Below are 19,829 nucleotides of genomic sequence, written 5' to 3'. Positions count from 1 at the left end.
ACTTGGAAAATAAGGAACAATATAAACTTCTCATTGCTCCCCATTACTTATATGCCACGGGTGATAGGCCAGGCAGCTACCTAGCCTATCCAGCAAGGGGGGGGGTGCCTGTACTACTGTAGTGGAGCTGTGGAGGTCCGATGGTTTGATGTCAGTGTATACCCCAGAGATTCCATCCAAATTTATGTCATACTATCAGAAATTATACGATACTAAATAAATCTATAGCATGGATGAGCTGCGTGCTTATATTGATGATATACCTTTACCCTCTTTGACAAGTGAGGCCAAAGAAACTTTTGGATGCCCCTTTAACATCAGATGAGATTGCAACTGCTATTAAGGCATCTCCTGGTGGAAAGCCTCGGGAATTGATGGCATTTCTTCCAAATTGTATAAGAAGCACATTCATTTTTTTGTATCACATTTACACTATATTTTTACACGATTGTTTGAACAAGACTCACTCCCATGTTCTATGTCAGAAGCACTAATTTTTGTTATACCTAAGCCTGATAAAAGACCCTAGGAACCCTGACTCCTATCGCCCTATCTCGTTATTACATACTGATATTAAAATCCTGGCCAAGGTACTGGCTGCAAAAGTAAATCAGGTTACAACACAAATCAGCCATACTGACCAAACAGCATTTATGTCCAACAAGTCCACGACTATAAATCTTAGGCGATTATTTACCCAATTGCAGGTTCCTCATATGGACTCCCATATCTCCGTCATTGCTTCTCTGGATGCGGCTAAGTAGAGTGGGAGTTCTTGTGGGAAACAATGAGCTGCCTTGGCATAGGCCCTAAATTCATGCAGTTACTTTATCTGCCCCTGTAGCTAGGATTTCAGTAAATGGGTCAATTTCTCAATCATTCCTCCTCTATAGTGGAACTAGACAAGGATGCCCTCTATCCCATACTCTTTTTGCTATTGCAATCGAACCCCTGGTATGCTTGATTAGGATGAGTAAAGATATTCATGGACTACAGGTGGGCTCAAGGGACGATAGGATTGATTTATATGCAGATGATATACAGGTTGAGTATCCCTTATCCAAACTGCTTGGGACCAGAGGTATTTTGGATATCGGATTTTTCCGTATTTTGGAATAATTGCATACCATAATGAGATATCATGGTGATGGGACCCAAGTCTAAGCACAGAATGCATTTATGTTACATATACACCTTATACACACAGCCTGAAGGCAATTTTTGCCAATATTTTTTATAACTTTGTGCATTAAACAAAGTGTGTCTGCATTCACACAATTCATTTATGGTTCATATACACCTTATACATACAGCCTGAAGGTCATTTAATACAATATTTTTAATAACTTTGTGTATTAAACAAAGTTTGTGTGCATTGAGCCATCAAAAAACAAAGGTTTCACTATCTCACTCTCAGTCAAAAAAGTCCGTATTTCGGAATATTCCGTATTTCGGAATATTTGGATATGGGATACTCAACCTGTATTGCTTTTTATTCATGGCTATGCTAAGTCCATGGCCAAGTTCTTTGATATTATTAATACTTATGGCTGGTACTCTAGCCTTTTGATAAATTGGGACAAGTCCTGCATCACTCCTCTTAGGGGTAAAGCACTGGCATGTTTCCCCAATCCTTCTCCCTCTGAAATGGGCAGATTCATTCAAATATCTATGGATCTGGGTGACTAATAATTCTCAGCATCATACCACAGATATCTTATCTTTGGTCCAAGGTGACGGTTTGGGGGAAATTGCCATTGACTGTTACTGGAAGAGTGAATCAAATCAAAATGGTTTTCCAACCTAAACTCCTGTATACTCTTCAGCAGTCACCGATATATATCCCTCAATTTTTTTTTTAAACAGATCAATAGTCTATTATCTTCTTTAGTATGGGCTAATATAAGAGCTAGTCTGAAACTTGGGGGCTAATTCAGACTGGATCGCTGCAGCGGCAGCGATCGCAGTCTGAATTTTTTGTGGTGTATGCACGCGCAGCAGGCGCACTGCAAGTGCGCACCCCGGGAGACCAGTGAGACCAGGCAGAGGCGGTCGTGGGGCGGGAGGGGGCGTGCCAATGGCGTCAGAACGCCGTTGGCAGAGTGTGGTCCAGACAACGCAGGTGTGTCTGGACCATGGGAGGGGGGGGGGGGATAGGCCGCGGCGTCTGCGTGACATCACACGTAGCCGCTGCGACTCGGCGGGTAGAGGCCAGCCAGAACCCAGGAGCTGCGCTGGCAGGTTGCTACTCGCCAGGTGCAAAAGCATCGCAGGGTGGCAATGCTTTTGCACCTGTGCGGGGAGGAGGAGGTACGGCCTGACATGCAGGGCAGACTCGCCCTGTGCTGGGGGTCCCACTGCATGTCAGAGTAAATGATCTTTAGCACATCTACGATCAGATCTGAATTACCCCCTTGATACCTTGACTAGGTCGAGGGATGCTGGGGTCTGGCTCTACCTGCCTTTAAATACTACTAACTATGCTGCGCAACTAGCACACCTCTGGGACTGGTTGAATGTATCGGACGCCACAATCTTGCACTTTCAAGTGACAGCACAAGCTGTCCAGGACTAAATCCATAGCAGATATTCAATTCAGCCTTAACAGCAGTGTAGGCACCTAGGCAATGTAATGCACTGAGGACCCTACCCATCCTCCAGTGGTAGGGGTGGGGGGTGCTATCAGCGACAGCTTTGATGTCCCACGTGTGGTAGGGAGTGTTCTATCTTCTGCTCAGCATGTAAGACCACGAGCAGAAATTTCTGCTAATTATCCTTTACTACATATATGGTGGAAGATGGGACAGGAGGGAAAACAATAACTTGTAGAAGGGGGCATTAGCTGAATGAAGGGGCCATGGTACATGACTTCCAGGGTGGTAGGAGGTGTTTAATACGTAAGGGAGGTGTGGATACTCATAATTTTCCGGTGGGAGGGCAGCTTGCTTGACTGCAGATATCTCCAGTTCCTGGACATAGATTTCTTAGCTTTCAATGTGATAAAAAACAAGATAGTCCCTCCTTTCAGGAGGTACTGGAAGCTTGGGGATCAGAGTTCAGGAGCCAGAGCAATCCATAGATGAAAATATAAACTGCATACCAGGCGTGTGGAGCTGAAACAGGGACCTGTTGCTGGAAAGCTGATATCTCTGGTTCCTGGCATTGTTTCCACCAAAATGGGAAAGTCATAGCTTTTGGAGTATATCCTCAGAAAAATTCTAAGTCAGATAGAACCCGAGATATCTGGCTGGGAAGGCAATTAACAGGCTCAGATGGGGATCACTACTTTGAAGTCGAATATCTATGGTTCCACTGGGATGATTTAAAAAAATATGGTACCCTTGTAAAAAGGGTAACATCCGCTATCAGCCTAGGGCCCTTATACTCCTGGGGCCCTTGGGCAAATCCCCAGTTAGCCCATTAAAAAAAACGGTCCTGCAGATATTGCTCTGTTAGATGTGAGTCTGACTAGAATCCCCTTCGTTAAAAGGAGAGTTATGGTAGACTTACCATGGTTAACTCTCTTTCTGCGAGGTAAATTGGGTTCCACAGGGAAACATTAGGGTCCACAGTGGATCTTGATCCATAGGCACCAACAGGCTAAAGCTTTAGGCTGTCCCAGGATGCATTGGGGCCTCCTCTATGAACCCCGCCTCCAGGCACTGGAGCTCAGTTTTGTTAACCAGTCAAATGCAGGAGCAGGCAAGAGAGAAGGCTGATGTTAGTCAGATAGAACTACATTCTCACGACAGGAGAAGGGACCAGCGGCTAATGCAATATAAACCTAAAGAAGCTAGGTGCGTCAGGGTGGGCACCCTGTGGAACCCAATGTACCTCACAGAAAGAGAGTTAATCACTGTAAGTCTACCATAACTCTCCTTCTCTGCAGCAGGGTTCATTGGTTTCCTCAGGGAAACACTGGGGATACCCTAAAGCAGTTCCTCAAGGGAGGGGTCGCGCTTCCAAAGGAAGAATCCTGGGAGGTGAAAGTATCAAAGGCATAGAACCTAATGAACGTGTTCACTGAGGACCATGTAGCCACCTTGCACTATTGTTCTGCGGACAAGCCAAGGCAGGCCTCCCAAGAAGCTCCAACAGACCAAGTAGAATGGTCTTTAATAGCAGCAGGAGCTGGGAGTACAATCTGCGCATAAGCTTGTGTAATAACCATTCTAATCCATCTGGCAAAGGATTGCTTATTCGCAGGCCAGCCACATTTGTGAAAACCAAACAAGACAAAAAGTGAATCAGATCTCCTGATAGAAGCAGTCCTCTCCACGGTATCCGTTCACATGGTCGACCATGTTATGGTCGACAGTCATTAGGTCGACCACTATTGGTCGACATTGACATGGTCGACATGGACACATGGTCGACACATGAAAATGGTCGACACATGAAAGGTCGACACATGAAAAGGTCGACATGAGTTTTTTAACTTTTTTTTCTTTTGGGGAACTTTTCCATACTTTACGATCCACGTGGACTACGATTGGAACGGTAATCTGTGCCGAGCGAAGCGGTAGTGGAGCGAAGGCACCATGCCCGAAGCATGGCGAGCGGAGCGAGCCATGCGAGGGGACGCGGTGCACTAATTGGGGTTCCCAGTCACTTTACGCAAAAAACGACACCAAAAAAAGAAAAAAAAAACACTCATGTCGACCTTTTCATGTGTCGACCATGTGTACACGTCGACCATGTCAATGTCGACCAATAGTGGTCGACCTAATGACTGTCGACCATAACATGGTCGACCATTCATACTGGAACCCTCTCCACATACATACGGAAAGCCCTTACCACAACCAAAGACTGCTGTTTGGAGGACAAATCAGAAGAGATAAAGGCCGGAACCACAATCTCTTGGTTAAGGTAAAAAGATGACACCACCTTAGGTAAATAATCTGGGCGAGTTCTAAGACCTGCCCAGTCACAATGAAATATCAGAAAGGGTAGACGACAGTACAAAGCGCCTAAGTCTGACACCCTTCTAGCAGAGGCAATAGCCAGTAAAAACAAGACCTTGGCTGTAAGCCATTTAAGGTCCACCGACTCAAGAGGTTCAAATGGAGACTCTAGCAGGGCATTCAGGACAACAGATAGATTCCATGGAGCCACAGGAGGGACATAGGGAGGCTGAATCCGTAAGACACTCTGAGTGAATGTATGAATATCAGGTATAGATGCAATTTTTCTCTAAAACCAAACAGACAAGGCAGATATATGAACCTTGAAGGAGGCCAGACGAAGGCCTAAATCCAGGCCGTGTTGCAGAAAAGACAGAATTCTGGAAGTTCTGAATCTGTATGCATCATAATTCTTATCAGCACACCAGGTGAAGTAAGAATTCCAGACCCTGTAATAAATACGGGGAGATGCCGGTTTGCGGGCTTTCAACAATCTTTTGGCCCTCAGGAGTGATACTTCAAGAGCCACGCCGTCAAATCCAGTCTGGCCAGGTACGAAAGGGTCCTGTACGAAAAAGTCTGGGTGCTGAGGAAGTAGAAGGGGACACTCTGTCGGTAGACCCTGCAGGTCTGAGAACCAATGCCGTCTGGCCACGCTGGAGCGACTAGAAGTAGTATTCCTCCTGCTTGTTTGAACTTCCGCAGGACCCTGGGCAGGAGTGACACTGGAGGGAACACGTAGGGCAGTCGAAAGTTCCATGGAAATGCTAGTGCGTCCACGAACGCTGCTTGAGGATCCCTGGTCCTTGATCCGAAGACAGGAACCTTGTGATTGTGTCAAGATGCCAACAGGTCTACATCTGGTAGGCCCCACTTGTCCACTAGGAGTTGAAAGACTTCCGGATGAAGACTCCATTCTCCGGTGTGCATGTCCTGGCGACTGAGAGAGTCTGCTTTCCAGTTTAGGATGCCCGGAATGAACTCTGCCGATATTGCTGGCAGATGACGTTCCGCCCAACGAAGGATTTTTGACACTTCCATCATAGCCATGCGGCTGCAAGTACCGCCTTGATGGTTTATGTATGCCACCGTGGTGGCATTGTCTGACCGTACTTGAACTGGCCTGTTCTGTACCAGAGGCAGGGCGAGTGCCAATGTATTGAACACCACCCGCCTACTCCAGAATGTTTATTGGGAGGAGTGATTTCTCCTTGGTCCTTCGACCCTAAAAAGAGTGTTGCTCCAACACCGAACCCCATCCCCTCAGACTGGCATCCATTGTCAGCAGGACCCAGTCTGGGATCCTCAATTGCTGGTCCTGTAGCCACCAGGTCAGCAACAGACGAACCTCTGGGGTCAAACTGATCATGTGAGATCTGAGCCGATGATGTAGGCCATCCCACTTGGAAAGAACTAACTTCTGCAGAGTGCGGGAATGAAATGTGTCCAGGAGTGCCCCCAGGTGCACCATGCTCTGAGCTGGGACCAGTAAGGATTTCTTCCAATTGATGAGCCACCCGTGGGCTTGTAGGAAGCTTATCATCAGTTGCAGATGACAGAGGAGGACATCGTGGGAGTTTGCCACAATCAGCAAGTTGTCCAGATACGGCAGGATCCTGACTCCCTGGTGAAAGAGATGGGCCGTCATTATGGCCATGACCTTGGTGAAGATCCGAGGAGCCGTAGCCAGTCCAAATGGCAGAGCCTGGAACTAATAGTGGAGGTGACCAATAGCAAACCGCAGATTCTACTGATGCGACATGGCAATAGGTATATGCAGGTACGCATCCTGTATATCCAGGGATACCATATAGTCTCCGGGTTCCATAGCCAGTACAATTGAGCGCAGTGTTTCCATAAAGAACTTAGACACTCTCACAAACTTGTTCAGTGATTTGAGGTTGAGTATAGGCTGGAAAGACCCATTGGGTTTCAGAACTAGAATGAGGGTCGAGTAATAACCTCTGCCTCTGTGGGACAGAGGTAACGGCACTACCACCCCTTGTATTCAGGAGGGAACTCACAACCTTTTGCAGAGCCTTTTGCACCGAAGGGATAACCGTGGTGAAAAACTGGCGAGAGGGACGTCTCTTGAATGAGACTGCGTACCCGTGAGAGACAACTTTCTGCACCCATGCATCTGAAGTGGTCTTTAACCAGACCTGGGTGAACTGCAAAGGTCGGCCTCCTACCCAGGGGTACCACTAGGGGGGGCCCCGTCCCATCATGTGGCAGGCTTGTCTTGTTTAGAAGCAATCTGGATTGTTATGACTTGGCCTTTGTGCTTTTGGGAGCACGAGACTCGGGTATGCCTGACCTTTTGCTTCCCCTTGAGGCCCAAAGGAACGAAAAGTGGTACCTTTTGCCTTCTGTGCAGAAGGATTAGTATTTGGGAGAAAAGCAGTCTTAGCAGCTGCTAACTCAGACACAATTTTATTAAGGTCTTCCCCAAACAAAATGTCCCCCTTAAAGGGGAGTACCTCAAAGGTCTTTTTGGAGTCTAGGTCCACCTTCCATGACCTAAACCACAGAATACAGCGAGCCAGGACAGACACAGTCAACGTCTTGGCTGCCAAGACACCCGCCTCAGAGGATGCCTCCTGAATGTAATAGGCGGCGGTGGTAATGTGAGACAGGTATTGTCTGGCATTATCAGATATATCCTCGGGCAGTTCTTCCTCTAATGGCTGAACCCATGCTTCAATACCTTTTGCAGACCAAGAGGCTGCAATAGTGGGTTTATGTACAGCACCTGTAAGGGAGTAAATAGATTTCAGGCATCCCTCCACACACTTATCTGTCGGTTCCTTCAGTGAAGTGGATGACACCACTAGGAGGGTGACATGAGAATACACCGGCATTGGAGTCTCCCACTTGTTAAATAACTCTGCAGGGAGAGGATAGCGAGCCTAGAGCCGTTTAGACAGAGTGAATTTATTCCCTGGATCAGACCAGAGTTCCTGCCTGATGTCCACCAAATGGTCAGAATGGGGTAATAGATTTTTAACCACCTTCTGCCGTTTAAACATATCCGTTTTCATAGCCACAGTAGTGGAATCCTCATCATCAGTGATTTGTAGGATCTGCTTAATAGCAACCACTAGTGCAGGGACGTCAATTTACAATGGAGAATCCTTGTCAGAAACACCTGATTCAGTGTCTGACAGGACAGTATGCTCCCCCTCCTCTTCAGATGAAACATCTGAGAGATTTGTGGATTGTGAGGAGGAAGCAGCCTGCTTAAATGACCCAGAGACACGGGAGTGACCTGGAGTAGGTTTTTGTCTGACCAAGGATTGATTTAATTGCTGCAACTGGTTAGACAAATTTTCCGCCCAAGGCGGATTAACCATAGGGACAATTTGTGGCTGTAGTGGCACAGGTGGTCACATAGGGGGCGTAAGGCGTTCCACCAGAGTACCTAGTAGGTTTGTGAACACAGCCCAAGGTGGCTCCTGATTGGTTACAGGAGCTGCGGACTGACTGGGAGATGAATGACACACAGTACACAGACCATCATACAAAACTTCCCCCTCTAGTAAATCCTTGGCGCATGCTCTGCACGATGTAGGAGCGTCCACAGGCTTACTGCCCTTCTTGTTAGACATTGCACACAAATGCAGAGCAGTTTAGTACGATAAAGCCAGACAGGGTACAATACCTGCGAATAAATCCGTTAGTATGTGACTGAATACTGAGTACACAACACATGCGAATAAATCCGGTATTATGTGACTGAGTACACTGTAGAATACACGTAATGGGTAAATATTGTGACGCACTATGTATATGACCCAGACGGGCCTAGTACCTTAGGGTACAGAATATAGTTATAGATATAGCTGGGAAACACTGAAAGTGAAACCACACAGCAGATACAGGCAATGCAGATAATTATTCTGACAATAAAACTGCACTGGACTACTGGATTAGTATATGTACAGATATATATATATATATATATATATATATACACATAACACAGCGCGGTCCTAAACTGGAGGTATATATCAGAATACTATATCCTGTACCCTCTTACCTCCTCCCCAAAGCAGCCACGCAATCTGGGAAGGGCGACTGCGACCGTGTGCCTAAAGGCGGAGCATCTCCGCCACAAGTACCCAGGAACAGGCTGCGGGAGTATGCGATGCCACTTGGGAGGTGATGGAGCCGCAGCACAGAATATCACACTGACATATCAGCGCTGCTGCCCTTGACGTCTTCTTAGAAAGCATTTTAGCTTTTGCTGCTGCAGGCACCAACTCGAAACTGAGCTCCACAGCCTGGAGGCGGGCTTTATAGCGGAGGCCCCAATGTATCCTGGGATAGCCTAAAGCTTTAGCTTCTTGGTGCCTCTGGATCAAGATCCACTCTACACCCCGATGTTTCTGCTGCAGAAATAAGCAATTCTTATTTGGAAGTTTGCATATAACATTATGAATGGACATGGATGGGATCCAGATACACCCCTGATAATAAATATGGGCTTCCGGAACGATCCTCTTTACAAGTATAAACATTCTGGGGCAGATGGGGAATACTGACACTCGGGAATTTGTATAGGGACAATGTCTTTAAGTCATTTCAAGAGCTTCAACAAGATTTCTCTGTACCAATTAGATTTTTTTTTATAGATACCTCCAACTGAGGCATGCTATTAATGAACAATTTGAGGCCGCCCCACTACGACTCTCTGGTCAAATAGACACCTAGTCTCTGTTTTTTATTCAGAGTTACAACAGGCACAGCACTCTGACCCCTTGCCCTTACTTAAAATTAAATGAGGGACAGATTTGGGGTTAATTCCTGATGATATCTGGATAACCGCCTTGGCCCCCTGCGCTCCTCCACTACAACAGTTAGATATTAACAAATAAATGTTTCCTGCTTCACAGGGTTTACATTACACCAGTGACTTTGCCATATTTAGTGCACCCACAGCCCGAAGTGTGGATCTCCAGATGGTAACTTTTGGCACTTGGGGGCAGATGTATTAACCTGGAGGAGGCATAAGGAAGTGATAAACCAGTGATACGTGCAAGGTGATAAAGGCCAATCAGCTCCAATATGTAAATTAACAGTTAGGATCTGATTGGCTGGTGCCTTTATCACGTTGCACATATCACTGGTTTATCACTTCCTTATGCCTTCTCCAGGTTAATACATCTGCCCCTTAATTTGGTCATGTCCCTGATTAGTCTCATTCTGGTATTGTGTCATTAATACCTTAGTAAGTACCGGCATCCCACGGGATGTTCTTAAACGTTTAGTTTGTACATTATCAGCAATTGATGAAGAAGTCCTGGACGCTCCAAACAGTCGTTACATTATTAATATGTGTGTTCTTGCCAAGGTTTGCATAACCTGGTTATGGTTAGCTAAAGAATCACCAGTTAAACAAGCTTAGATTTCCCTAGTAAACGAAACAGTATTACATGAGAAATGTGTATACTGTACCTGGCTATGAATGCGGAGAAAAAATATTTAGTTGTCTGGGCTAAGTGGCTAGAATCTCCATACTCAATTAGAGCTTAATATCTCATTAGATAGGTTGGGTTGCTGAAGGGAAAATCTTTATATAGATGTGTAAATTCTATATAAGCTGGAGATGACCTTTCCATCTTCAGTACGTTGGATTTGCTCACAGCCTACGGCCGTCCATGTGGTAACTATTTGTTACTAATCCCCAATAATGAGCCTTCTTCCTTCTACATCTCTTTTTATATTCTTGATATAAGATAAATGGTGAAATATCATTATCTATGTCTATTTAATTTGTAAATGCATAACCAAAACTAGAGACCACACGAAATGTTCTTCTCAATGTTACATTTATTGAATTGTAAATTGCAATGACTTGTATTTAATTCAAACACAATAAAACAACCGTTGAAAAAAAAGGAAAAAAAAAAGGAAAAAAAAGAAAAAGAAAAGAAAGAAAACCTAGCCAGCATGCTGATGTCCCCCTGCCTATCTGGAGAGTATGAAATAGAATTTTAGCCTGCAGTAAACATATGAGGACCATCTAACAAGGTGAAAATAGCTGACGACTCTTTAGGTTCACGTCTGCCTACAGTCATCTAATCTAATTTATTCATATACTTCACACTGCTTTTTTAGGACTATTGAATGGTGATATGCTCTTATTAAAGATGTGTCCTTCACACATCTTTGCTACAGTCACGACAAACAGCCCCTCTAGGCATACCAGGATATCAGGGGTCTTTTTTGCAAAAAAATGACACTTGTATATGTGTGTGTGATTGAGTCTCTGAATCTGTACAGTATACAAATTGCATCAGGTTTTTTCCAATATAAGTTCCATTCTGTATACAGACTCAGTCGCATCCAATATACAAGTGTCATACAGTATATCAAATTAATCAGCACAGTCTCTTCGTTGGTTTCGAATTAGATTCATGTTCAGCAAAAAAAGACGTCCAGTGTAGCGGCTCACTCACGCCAGACATCTTGCGCTGCATGGCATTTTGAGGCTAGATGTATGAGGTTGCATTTGTACCTAAGAAATCTGCACTTTTATTTCACCCTTTATTACATGTATGAATGTTTTTATTAACAATTTGAAAAGTGAAAACTACTTTTCTAGGTTTTTTATGTAAGTTTATATTCTTGTTTTATTGTTTTGTGGTATTGTGTAAAGCCAGTAAAATCACTGGACAAAACTTCTGGTTATTTTTTACTTTAGAACATTTGCCCTTTCTGTTCTTTTAAAATGCAAGAAAGGTGCTGCCAACATAGCAAACAATCATACTGTAATAGTCATCTATCTAATACAGTTTAGAAGATTAATGCAAACATTTGATAAGTTGCTACAAGAAAATAACTTTCTCATAAGTCCTAGAGGATGCTTCAAGAACCATGGGGTATAGACGGGATCCGCAGGAGACATAGGCACTTTAAGACTTTAAAAGGGGTGTGAACTGGCTCCTCCCTCTATGCCCCTCCTCCAGACTCCAGTTAGATTCTGTGCCCAGAGAGACTGGTCACACACTGAGGAACTCTACTGAGTTTCCTGGAAAATACTTTGTTAGGTTTATTATTTTCAGGCAGCACTGCTGGCAACAGTCTCCCTGCATTGTGGGACTGAGGGGAGAGAAGCAGACCTACTTCTCTGAGTTCAAAGGCTCTGCTTCTTAGGCTACTGGACACCATTAGCTCCAGAGGGTCTGATCACTTGGTACGCCTAGCTGCTCGTCCCGGAGCCGTGCCGTCACCCCCCTTGCAGAGCCAGAAGAAAGAAGCCCGGTGAGTAAATGAAGAACAGAAGACTTCAGTGACGGCAGAAGACTTTGTGATTCTGAGGTACCGCGCTGCGCGCCATTGCTCCCACACACAAGCGGCACTACAAGGGTGCAGGGCGCAGGGGTGGCGCCTTGGGCAGCATGTATACCTCAGATTAAGACTGGCAAAAGAGATATTAAGTGCCTGGGCACCTAATACAGACCCCCGCCAGTATAAATATATAGAAAGTAGCAGGGCTGAAGCGCCATTTTCTCCTCAAAAACGCTGGCCCTGCCAATAAAGCACTGCTGAACAGATCACAGTGAAAAACAGGGGGAGGCACAGTTGTTTAGTGCAATATATGTTAGAAATAAAGCACAATATATAATGAATATGGTGTAAACAGAGCTGGTAAATGTCTGCTGTGTTTCCCTGACAGGAAGTAATGGGTCTATTCCTTACAGTCGGGCATGTCTGAGGGTGAGGGCTCTGCCACAAACGGCTATGGGACTGTCTCTGTCGGCACTGTCGACTCCTGATGGTACTTGGTTCATGTAAATAAGTGTCAACGTGTCAGTAGATGTATGCTTTCCAATGAGAAAACTATATGGGAGACACAGACGTGTGTGGGTGTCCCTGTCAGCACCGACTAATCGGACTGGATAAAAAATTTGACATGATAATGGGATGCATTTCAGAAATCTATACCTGTATGTATATATATATATATATATATATATATATATATATATATATATATAGTACGGTTGCATAGATCTGTGGCTCGAACACAGACGTAGTAGATGGCGTAATATATTAACAATATATTTCCCTCAGACCCCTCGGGGTCGCAAAAATTTTATTTTGCCCAGATACTACTCCCTGATATCGACACGAATACTATTTCTTATGTCGACCATGATGTTTCCCGATATGATCCACAACATCGACATTCAGTACATGTTTCATACACATTAGGAACGTATTAACGTCACTAGGGATCCTGCTGTTCCTGACAAAAAAATATATATAGATATGTATGTGTATATGGGTATTTAAATGTGTATATTCATATTAAAATTTATAATGAAGTAAAGTTATTCCTTCTCATGTGCTGGTCGCTCTGTTGAAAAAGTTCTAGGTCAGCCGTGACAAGATGGTCTCAAATCCTCACGAGGAGTCCGAGTGTTTATTCTTTTCCCGCCATGGATAGAATAAAGTGAGAGTCAACACCTGTTCTGCACGGGGCCCTGTCACAAAGGATCGTATACAGGAAGCTAAGTGATATTTTAAATATATGCTTTGATTATATTTGCATTACATGCGCATGGGGGAGTGCTTGTATTCAGAAATGGTCGGTTGCCTTGTCATCCGGTATAATTACCCTGGGGAGAGATGGGATACTCATTACGTTGGGTCATATCGAGAACATTGAAGCATACTGCCGTGCGAATACAAGAGGTATGGAACTCTTGGGTTCGCGGGCCAATTCCATGGCGGTCTCGGCTAGGAGGGCGTTGTGGATTCACCAATGGAATGCTGAGGTTGACTCCGAGAAGTACTGGAGTATCTTCCCTATGAAAGTGAAACCTGGTTTGGGGATGGCTTTGTTAAGTTGATCTCGGCAGATACCACTGGTAAGTCTACCTTCTTGAGCTATGTTCCCTCACAACGGTTGGTGACGCATTTTTGTAGGATGCAGTCATTTTGACTGGATGGATACTGTTTTTACCCTTCTTTGCAGGTAGAGGATGGTGAAAAGGTAAGAGGTCAGCAGCCCTTTTCAAGTTAGCAGAAGCAGAAATCGTCCTCTATTTCTACCACAGCCACCGCATGTCGCTGGGTCTATCTTGCGGGAGCCCACACCGGTGGGATCACGTCTAATACTCTTCAGTCAGTCCTGGAATGGACAGGGACCAGTGAGTTAAGACTAGAGTCCCAAGGGGGACATACTGGAGTTTACAGATGATTACCCTCACTGATTTTTCAAATAGATCTTACCGATTCTCCTCTGGACGGGGAGGTAGTATGCGACGCCATACAAGAGTTGGGTCAGGATCTGGACATTGTCCTGCTGTCCCTGTCACAAAAAAAAAAAAAAAAAAAAAGCTGTTATTCAAGCTTTTTCGTGCTTCTGAGTCCGAACAGCTCGGTCAGAACACTCCCAAAAATTTCTACTTAAGAAGTTGAACTACAAGATGGAATCTCTCAGGGCAGAGATCTCCAGTCTGTAAAAGGAGAAAGAGGGTTTACGCATTAGGCTTACCTAGGTTTGCTTTTCAGGATTGTCATTGCCATTTCACCGGAGTGATGGCAGTATGATGGTTTTCCTTCAATAGTAAAAGCCATTATTATTCTGTACTGGGACACTCTCCTGACTATGGCGAGGTCAAGAAACAGGTGGTACAAATCGTTGTTTCCTGAACTTGCCAGAATCACTGTTGATCCCAACGACACGGATGTCGGAGTTGGGAATAAGGTTAGATACAGAACTGTTGAGAGCTTGGTTTTTCCAGTGGAAGAGAGCTGAGGATCCAGAGTCGGATCAAATTTGCAACAGTGTAAATCCATCAATACATTCCATTGATGAAGAAGATGGTTGCGGCCTACGAGGCCATTCGGTGAGCAGGTTAAATGCCATAGTGGTTTGAGCGGGACCAGTTGGACATGTGGTCCGGGTCTCACCTGCACATGCACCGGAAAATAATCCTATTTTCCAGGACCAGAATATCTCTCCTGTGGTGGCTGCACAGTTCTCACCTCCTAGAGGGACGAAGGTTCGGGATACAGGATTAGATCCTGGTGTCCATGGATACAAGTCTCCGAGGCTGGGGAGCAGTCTTTCCAGGGGAAGAATTTCCAGGGAAAAAGGTCAAGCCGGGAAGCTTATCTGCAATAAGTATTCTGGAATTAAGGGCTATTTACAACGGCCGTCTGCAAGCGGAACATCTTCTTCGCGATCTGCCCGTCTTAATTCAGTCGGACAACTTAACAGCAGTGGCGTAAGTAAAACGCTAGGGCGGAACAAAGAAAAAAAGCGGCAATGGCAGAAGCCACAAGAGTTTTCCGCTGGGCGGAAAGGCATGTAAACGCTCTACTAGCGGTCTTCATTTCGGGTGTAGACAACTGGGAAACAGACTTCCTCAGCAGACACGATCTCCATCCAGGAGAGTGGGGTCTTCATCAAGTGGTTTTCACAAAAGTGACAAGTCTTTGGGGAATTCTTCAAATAGACATGATGGCGTCTCGCCTCAACAAGAAACTTCAGAGATATGGTCCCAGGTCAAGGGACCCTCAAGCAATAGCGGTGGACGCGGTGGGCCGTGGGTGTTTCAGTCGGTCTCTGTGTTCCCTCCATTTCCACTCTTTCTGAAGGGATAATGATCATAAGAAGAACAAAGGTTCAGGCGATCCTCATTGTTCCGGACTGGCCAAGGAGGGTCTGGTGTCCAGATCTTCAAGAATTACTCATCGAAGATCCCTGGTCTCTTCCTCTGTGAGAGGACCTGTTACAGCAAGGACCGTGCGTGTATCAAGACTTACCGCGGCTGCATTTGACGGCATGGCGATTGAAAGCCATATCCTAGCCCGGAAGGGTATTCCCAGTGAAGTCATTCCCACACTGCTTCAGGCTAGAAAAGAAGTAACGGTGATGCTTTACCACCGTATTTGGAGAAAATGTGTGGCTTGGTGTGAATCCAGGAAGGCTCCAACTAAAAAATTTCAGCTGGGGCGGTTGCGCCATTTTTTGCAAGCAGATGTGGATGCGGGCCTAAAGTTAGGCTCCATTAGTGTACGAATTTCGGCCTTATCTATTTTCTTTCAGAAAGAATTGGCCTCCCTTCCAGAAGTTCAGACCTTCGTGAAGGTCGTGCTGCACATCCAACCTCCCTTTGTGCCCCTGTGGCAACGTGGGATCTTACGTGGTGTTGCAATTCCTTCAATCTCATTGGTTTGAGCCTTTGCGTAAGGTTGAGTTGGAATTCCTTACTTGGAAAGTGGTCATGCTGTTGGCCTTGGTATCCGCAAGGCGGGTGTCTGTAATGGCGGCTTTGTCTCACAAAAGCCCCTATTTAATCTTCCCTGCAGATAGAGCGGAGCTGAGAACTCGTCAGCAATTTCTGCCAAAAGTGGTTTCATCGTTTCACATAAACCAGCCTATTGGGGTGCCAGTGGCTACTGACGCCTTGGCAGAATCGAAGTCTCTCGATGTGGTCAGAGCTTTGAAACTCTATGTTGCCAGAACGGCTCAGATTAGGGAAACAGAGGTTCTGTTTTCTCCTGTGGGTTCCCAACAAGATTGGGGCTCCTGCTTCCAAGCAGACTATTGCACGCTGGATCTGTAATACGATTCAGCAGGCTCATTCTACGTCAGGATTACCATTACCGAAATCTGTGAAGGCCCATTCTACCAGAAAGGTGGGCTCATCCTGGGCGGCTGCCGAGGGGTCTCGGCATTATAGCTTTGCCAGGCTGCTATTTGGTTGGGATCAAACACCTTTGCGAAGTTTACAAGTTTGATACCCTGACTGAGGAGGACCTCTTGTTTGGTCAATCGGTGCTGCAGAGTCATCCGCACTCTCCCGCCCGTTCTAGAGCTTTGGTATAAACCCCATGGTTCTTGAAGCATCCCCAGCATCCTCTAGGACGTATGAGAAAATAGGATTTTGATACCTACTGGTAAATCCTTTTCTCTTAGTCCATAGAGGATGCTGGGCGCCCGTCCCAGTGCGTACTGTATCTGCAGTCATTGGGTATGTTTACACACATGGTGTGTTGTGTTTAAGTCAGCCTGTTGCTGACGATATTCAGGCCATAGCATGCGTTATGCTGTTACTGGTTGTGTTTACACACATAGGTTGTGTTACGTTTTATGTCAGCGTATTGCTGCATATTCTTCATGCCGTCGGCTGGTATTCTATTGAATGCCACGTTCCGCGGCATACTGGAGGTGTGAGCTGGTAAAATGCTCACCGTGGTTTAACAATAAATTCTTTCCTCGAAATGTCTGTCTCCATGGGCACAGTTCCTATAACTGGAGTCTGGAGGAGGGGCATAGAGGGAGGAGCCAGTTCACACCCCTTTTAAAGTCTTAAAGTGCCCATGTCTCCTGCGGATCCTGTCTATACCCCATGGTTCTTGAAGCATCCCAGCATCCTCTACGGACTAAGAGAAAATGATTTACCGGTAGGTATCAAAATCCTATTATTTCTTGTCCTGCCGATATCAAGTACATATTTTGGATTGTATTAATCCTTTTTGAGAATAAAGCAATAATTTACTACAGGTTATGCTCTGAAAGTTTTGTACAGTCCATCCTTATTTCAAATCACAAAGTATCTCTGCTCTTTGTTATGCATGTTGTAACAGAGTATTGTAATACCTGTTTACCCACACTATCCTACCTAGAGTCCCATCCATTGTTGTCTGAAAGAGGACACTATTTGTAAGACACTGTTATTTATTGTACTCCGTGAATAAAGTACAGATGCGTCCACTTACATCTAGCCTCCCTGCAAGTTAAACAGCCCCTCTAGTCGCACCATGCCGTAGCTTAGCAGTGCCGAGCATAGATATGTGCGAGTTTTTCCAATAAAATGTGTCTTATTTACAAAATGAAGTGAATATAACGCACAAGAAGCTTATTCTGATTTAAATTATATGCTGCATGCCTATATTCATTGTGCGACTGCGGCTGTATCTCCATACAAGAATGGTACGTTACAGTGTTTTCCTACAAAACAATGTTACGTACCATTTTGCATGCAGATACAGCTGCAGACGCACCGAGAATATAGGCATGCAGCATATGATTTTATTCAGCAGTCTGCTTGTGCATACTATTCACATAGTGAATAAGACGCATTTTCAGCATTAAAAGAAGACAGACTCTAACTGAGTTGCATGGGACCTGTTATCTCACTTATGACAGGCATCTCCAGCTTTGTGGCATATTTAGACAAGACTATTTAAATCAACAAGAAGCCAGGAAATAGGAATAGCTAATTTTCAATTAATACTCGAGAAAATATGATTTTAATTATCTACCGGTAAATCCTTTTCTCGTAGTACGTAGAGGATGCTGGGGTCCACATTAGTACCATGGGGTATAGACGGGACTACTAGGAGCCACTTGCACTTTAAGAGTTTGAGAGTGTGAGCTGGCTCCTCCCTCTATGCCACTCCTACCAGACTCAGTCTAGAAACTGTGCCCGAGGAGACGGATATCTTCGAGAGAAGGATTATACACAGATAGTGGCGAGATTCACACCAGCTCACACACATACGGCAATACAAGCTAACTAGCTTGAAACATTAGCAACGGCTGAATAATATTACTTAACCAAGTAACAAAAACCAGTACTAAACCAAGAACTAAGCAGTACTGAACAAAGTAACCACTGCAGGATCACAAAGTGCTGGGCGTGTGCGCCCAGCATCCTTTACGGACTACGAGAAAAGGATTTACCAGTAGTTAATTAAAATCCTATTTTCTCTTACATCCTAGAGGATGCTGGGGTCCACATTAGTACCATGGGGATGTACCAAAGCTCCCAGTACGGGAGGGTGAGCGAGAAGGCTCCTGCAGAACTGATTAACTAAACTTTAGGTCCTCAGAGGCCAAAGTATCGAACTTGTAAAAACTTAGCAAACGTGATCGACCCAGACCAAGTAGCCGCTCGGCAAAGCTGTAAAGCCGAGACACCCCGGGCAGCCGCCCAGGAAGTACCCACCTTACGAGTAGAGTGGGCCTTAACAGATGTAGGACACGCAATCCTGCCGTAGAGTACGCATGCTGGATAGTGAACCTGATCCAGCGAGAGATAGTCTGCTTAGAAGCAGGACACCCAATTTTCTTGGGAACATACAGGACAAACAGAGTCTGATTTTCTGTGATGAGCAGTCCTCTTCACATAGATCTTCAGAGCCCTTATAATATCCAAGGACTTTGATAAAATTGAGGAGTTAAAAGGTTGGTTGATATGAAATGCCGACACAACCTTCGGAAAGAACTGCTGACGTGTCCGGAGCTCAGCTCTATCTTCATGGAAGAGCAAGTAGGGGCTCTTACAAGACAAAGCCCCCAACTCTGACACACGTCTAGCAGAAGCTAAGGCCAACAAAGTGACCGCCTTCCACGTGAGAAATTTGACTTCAACCTCCGGTAGAGGTTTGAACCAATACGATTGGAGGAACTGTAAAACCACGTTAAGATCCCAGAGCGCCGTAGGAGGCACAAAGGGAGGCTGGATGTGCAGAACCCCCTTCAGAAAAGTCTGAACTTCCGGGAAGTTCAGAAGACCGTTGTAGACGGCCTTAGTTTGAGAATGTTTATTGGTAGGCCGGCTTCCAGACTTGACCACCTTCCTTGGAAAGTTTCCCCCTGAGTGACTGCACCCCAGCCCCTGAGATTTGCATCCGTGGTTAGAAGGATACAGTCCTGAATTTCGAAACTGCAGCCCTCCAGATGGTGAGTTAAGTGTAGCCACAAGAGGAGTGAAATCCTGGCCTTTGGCGACAGACATATTCTCTGGTGCATGTGTAGATGAGATCCCGACCACTTGTCCAGGAGATCCAGTTGGAAGGGCAGAGCATGGAACCTCCCATACTGCAGAGCTTCGTAAGAGGCCAACATCTTCCCCAGAAGGAGAATGCACTGATGAACCGATACCCGGGCTG

At 45.3% G+C, this 19,829-nt stretch overlaps 1 protein-coding gene across 6 annotated transcripts in view; it reads right to left on the bottom strand.

Annotated features, from left to right (window-relative positions):
• The window catches only part of KALRN (kalirin RhoGEF kinase), a 1,402,249-nt gene that overhangs the window by 472,193 nt on the left and 910,227 nt on the right, over positions 1 to 19,829 (bottom strand). The window lies entirely within an intron of this gene.

The sequence above is a fragment of the Pseudophryne corroboree genome, chromosome 7 (genome assembly GCF_028390025.1).
Source record: "Pseudophryne corroboree isolate aPseCor3 chromosome 7, aPseCor3.hap2, whole genome shotgun sequence".
In the NCBI taxonomy this organism is placed as follows: domain Eukaryota; kingdom Metazoa; phylum Chordata; class Amphibia; order Anura; family Myobatrachidae; genus Pseudophryne; species Pseudophryne corroboree.
This window is presented reverse-complemented; position numbering and strand designations above follow the sequence as displayed.